The sequence below is a fragment of the Erigeron canadensis genome, chromosome 4, assembly GCF_010389155.1.
Source record: "Erigeron canadensis isolate Cc75 chromosome 4, C_canadensis_v1, whole genome shotgun sequence".
Lineage (NCBI taxonomy): Eukaryota > Viridiplantae > Streptophyta > Magnoliopsida > Asterales > Asteraceae > Erigeron > Erigeron canadensis.
The window spans coordinates 17,075,133-17,080,746 of NC_057764.1; positions in this window are offsets into that span (position 1 = coordinate 17,075,133).

Sequence of the window (5,614 nt, forward strand, 5' to 3'; positions counted from 1 at the left end):
TTGTTTTGTGAAGTGAAAGACACTGGATTGATAATTGAGTGTTTATATTCTGGTTTCATTTCACAAGTAGAACCTAAGAATGTTAAGGCAGCACTTCAAGATCCATGTTGGGTTGAAGCTATGCAAGAAAAATTAGCTCAATTTGAGAAACTTGGAGTTTGGGAGTTAGTAGATGTGCCAAGAAGTAAAGAACCGATTGGAACTCGTTGGGTATATAAATGCAAACGAGATGACAAAGGGGTTGTTACTAGAAATAAAGCACATTTGGTTGTTCAGGGGTTTGCACAACGAGAAGGATATGACTATAACGAAACTTTTGCACCAGTTGCTAGGATTGAAGCTATAAGGTTATTTTTAGCCTATGCAAGTTTCAAAGGTATAATGGTGTATCAGTTAGACGTTAAGAGTGCCTTCTTATACGGTGAAGTTAAAGAAGAAGTGTATGTTCACCAACCACCGGGGTTTGAAGATCCAAATTATCCAAGAAGAGCATATCGTTTGGATAAGGCTCTTTATGGATTACATCAAGTGTTAGCTTTATATTTTAGTGGTGTCGAATTGTAATTATTCAAGTGTGGAAGGGGTATTAGTGAAATTAGGATAATGTATAAATACCCTTTCCCACCTCCTTTGTACTTCTTCCTTTCCCCCATTTTCTATACATTTGCATATTATATATCTATCTAATCTATCTTTTCCACCTTAATTCCCACACGAATCATGACTAAAAACATAACGAAAATATAATTCTACACATTACATTTGGTACCAGAGCCCATGGTGCAAAATCCGGGCCTTTTTCCTTAATTTTTGCGATTTTCAGTTTTTGTATGTTGTAATACCGGTATTCCTACCGGGTTTCACCTTTTTTCCTTTGAAATTCAGTTGTAATACCGGTTTTCCTACCGGTTTTCTTACCGGGTTTCACCTTTCACCATTCAAATACCGGCTTTCCTTCTTCACCATAAAAATACCGGCTTTCAAAACCGGTTTTCAAACCTATGCCTGGTTTACACCAAAACCGGTATTAGATAATATTTTCGTGTATTTTCTAAACCAAACTCTGTCCATTTTTCTTCATGAAAACCGGTATTTTTTCTTTACATATCGAATACCGGTATTAGTTCATAAAAACTTATATTCAACCTTACCCAACCCAAACCCGACTCATAAACCAATTCCTTTTTCAAAACCGATTTCCTTTCACAGAGTAAAGACACACTTACTAATTTCTTGAACAAACCTTCTTCAACACGTCCTACTTCATTCGTGGATGTGTGTTGTGTTTACCTCTGTCAATTGACTTGAACCTTGGCTGTGTGTGATGTTTTGGTAACATTTTTTTTTAATTGTGTTATTCGACTGTCTTGAGTTTCGAAGAATAAGGAACCACACAGAGAAAAAGATTAAGAGTTGTGTTTATGTGTGAGAGAAACAAAGTGTGAGATCGTTTGTAAAATTCATTGTGAGTGGTATATACATTAAATATAGTGGTATTCGAAAATCTTCACGTGACTCACAACTGGACGTTTTAGTGTCTTATTCAAACATAGATCTCGAGATATCATATACCAGTTTACGCGTGATAAAAAGATAACGTGTCAAAAGTAAAAGTAATTGGTTGGTTGAATATAAAATACCGTGTGGTGGTGGTGTAACGTGTGTATCGATACACGCTTTGTCGGTATACTACACGCGTTTGGAACTTTGAATTTGTGGAATATCTCAAGTGTAGTTCACGCGTGATCAATTTTGAATTGTCTTGTCCATGTTTCTTAATTGTTAATAATGTTCAAGAGTCTTCAAAGTTCAAATTGAACTAGTGGGTCTGAGTTGCTTTATTAGGAAGGGACATGGAGCACTTTTGTTTTGTAAGAAGTCCATTTGGGCTAAAATTGTTTTGTGGACTTTCATTTTAAATCGGTTGGGTTGAAAAATTGTTAGGTCCAGTTTTAACTAAACTAGAGCTCTCCAGTGACATCTGGAGAGCATGAGAAATTGTCCAAAATATTAGAAGTCCAGTTGCATTGTACAGGTTTAGCAACTGATGACTTCCTCCAGTTGAGATCAGAAGACTAGAATCTGAAGACCTTCCAGTTGAAGTCAAAGACAACAAATGGAAGATAGAGATTGTCAATGGCAGCGAAGCCCAGTTGACAATCTACCAGATTAATCAACTGGAGAATCCTCCAGTGTAAATGCTCTTACAAAGCTTTACACTGATTACGAGGAGGACCTTTTTACTCTACATCCTTTTAACCGGACAATGATATTGTCTTTGGATAAAGATACAAAGATGTAGAGTGGTTGAATAAAGTAACCTTTTGTCTTACTTTATTTAACACACACAAAGGATTATTTAAACAATACTTTTGTGTGCTGTCAACCATATCTGTACGTCGAAGTTGAGATCCCCATGCTCAATCTTCGACTATAAATAGAGGTCCTTGCACAAGCATTTTCAACAACTTTGCAAATACATATATTCTGCAATATTGGTGAACTTGTGCAATATTCTCTCAATCGCAAAAAGGAACATTTCACAACTCTAAGTGTTTCGATTGTTTAGGAGAATTTCCAAGTTTAGATCAATTGTAATTCATGGGTTGTTAGGATATTTACATTCTTGTATTATCTTGGTTCCGCAACAACCTTGTATTTTATTTAAACAAGTAATAAATAAAATACACTTGAAAATTACATATTGTCTCACCAGTTTATATACTCGTCATTTATATTATTGCAATGTATTAATATTCTGTCACCTTAATACTTAATTCCAGTTAACCTGGTACACGATCAATCTAAACTGGTCACATCCAGATTAATTGATCGTGTTGCAAAGTTCACTCACCATCGACATAGAGGTGTCTTCAGCACCCATCTAGTAATAGTTGGGACTTACAAAAATTGACATTGTTGGACTGCTATTTGAATATTGTTGGACCATCACTTAGTTTTTTTCAAATTGGGCTATCATGAAATCCTTTGATTCAGAATGACAACCCATACACCACAAGACATTTTTACAAATGATCCCATTTTGAGAGAGCTTTTTTCATACACGACTACAAAACCTACTTTTGATCAAGAGAAACGCCATAAAGATATGATATGTTCATGTTGTTCAACTACAATGATTCAACCTCATATCACTCCTTGCATTGCAAAGATTTACTCAACCAAACAACATGCGTTCAACAAAATTCATTTAATTGAGCTTGAGAATGAGAAACTCAAATTGGAAAATAAAGGGCTCAAGTCGACTAATGATCTCATTTTGGGAAAGTTTGAAAACACCAAAAAGGAAAATGATCTTCTGGAAACAAAGTTTAATCGGTTATATGATCGACTTAGAGAAGCTCATTCCAAAATCACCGATCAAATCACAGAGAGTCATTTGAACGAACTTGTTTCGCTTGAAAAGATATCTCAACTTCGCAACGAATTGCAAAACAAGTCCGCTTTGTTTGTAAGTAAAGAGAGAAAATTTCTGAAGATAATCGAACAACTTCAAGCTTATTCTCGGTCTTTAAAAACTCAACTTGCAACTTTGTCAACTCAAGTGAATTCTTCATTGCCCCTTAATCCCGATTCCCTTTCACCAAATCAACTGAATCAACCAGAAAACAACTCTTTTTCCACCAAACCAAAAGTCCAGTCAAGTGACTCAATACAAATCAAATATTCAATTTCAGAACTTTTAAATCTTGCACCAAACCTCCTCAACCACCACAAAAGAGCGAATCAACCACTATCGAACCACCAAAGAGATATCCCCCACCACTTCAAAAGTCAAAACCAACCTTTCCGAAATCTGTGCCTAACTTTCCTAAGACTCCTACAGTCCTTCGATACAACACTTGTCGATTTTTTAAGGATCCTACTACCAAAACCGTTCGATTTCGAGATCAATATGGTTGGTTTTCACATATGCCACCTATAAGTCCCAACTATTACTAGATGGGTGCTGAAGACACCTCTATGTCGATGGTGAGTAAACTTTGCAACACGATCAATTAATCTGGATGTGACCAGTTTAGATTGATCGTGTACCAGGTTAACTGGAGTTAATGTATAAAGGTGACAGAATATGTAAATTAATACATTGCAATAATATAAATGACAAGTATGTAAACTGGTGAGACAATATGTAATTTTCAAGTGTATTTTATTTATTTATTGTTTAAATAAAATACAAGGTTGTTGCGGAACCAAGATAATACATGAATGTAAATATCCTAACAACCCATGAATTACAATTGATCTAAACTTGGAAATTCTCCTAAACAATCGAAACACTTAGAGTTGTGGAATGTTCCTTTTTGCGATTGAGAGAATACTGCACAAGTTCACCAATATTGCAAAATATATGTATTTGCAAAGTTGCTCAAAATGCTTGTGCAAGAACCTCTATTTATAGTCGAAGATTGAGCATGGGGATCTCAATTTCGACGTACAAATATGGTTGACAGCACACAAAAGTATTGTTTAAATAATCCTTTGTGTGTGTTAAATAAAGTAAGACAAAAGGTTACTTTATTCAACCACTCTACATCTTTGCACCTTCATCCAAAGACAATATCATTGCCCGGTTAAAAGGATGTAGAGTAAAAGGTCCTCCTCGTAATCAGTGTAAAGCTTTGTAAGAGCATTTACACTGGAGGATTCTCCAGTTGATTGATCTGGTAGATTGTCACCTGGGCTTCGCTACCATTGCCAATCTCTGTCTTCCATTTGTTGTCTTTGACTTCAACTGGAAGGTCTTCAGATTCTAGTCATCTGATCTCAACTGGAGGAAGTCATCAGTTGCTAAACCTGTACAATGTAACTGGACTTCTAATATTTTGGACAATTCCGCATGCTCTCCAGATGTCGCTGGAGAGCTCCAGTTTAGCTTAAACTGGTCCTAACACCACCAAAGTCCAAACCTCAAACTCCAACTCCCACCCTCAAATCACCATTATTTCCACAAAAACTATTTTTAAATGAAACCCCATTGTGGAATTCAGTCTGTGTGGATCAAATTGACACAACTTACCATTATTTCTCGAAAGTATGTAAGAATTTTGGACCCGTACTAAAATGGGTTCCCAAAATTCTCTTATAGTAACTTGTTGTGGAAATGGCTTGTACACATTTCAGTGTACAACTCGTTCAAAATCTGTTTTGTTCAATACTAAAACTTCATAATAAACCGTTCCATTCACCTTTTGTGCTAACTATCACTGATACATGATGAACGTGGTTCTCACATTCATCATGAGGGGGAGAGATAACAATAGAATGATTGAAGATATTGTTCATTTAAGGGGGAGCACAATGAAAGTTTTGAAGTTTAATTCTTTGCTCTGAAGACTATGCTCAGATTGAAGGGGAGAAAAAGGTTTAAAGATTGATTATCCTTTTTGAAGGGGGCATAATGGATTGCCCATCTGAGGGGAGCACAATGCATAAGTTAATTCGTTGTTTTGAAGATTATGCTCAACTTGAGGGGGAGCTAAATGACAAATCATTTTTGGATCTTTTAATATGTGTTTATTGTATATTTTGAATAGAGTGATTGATTGAGGGGGAGCAAGATTTTGAGAATATAACAAGTTGGGGGAAGCTA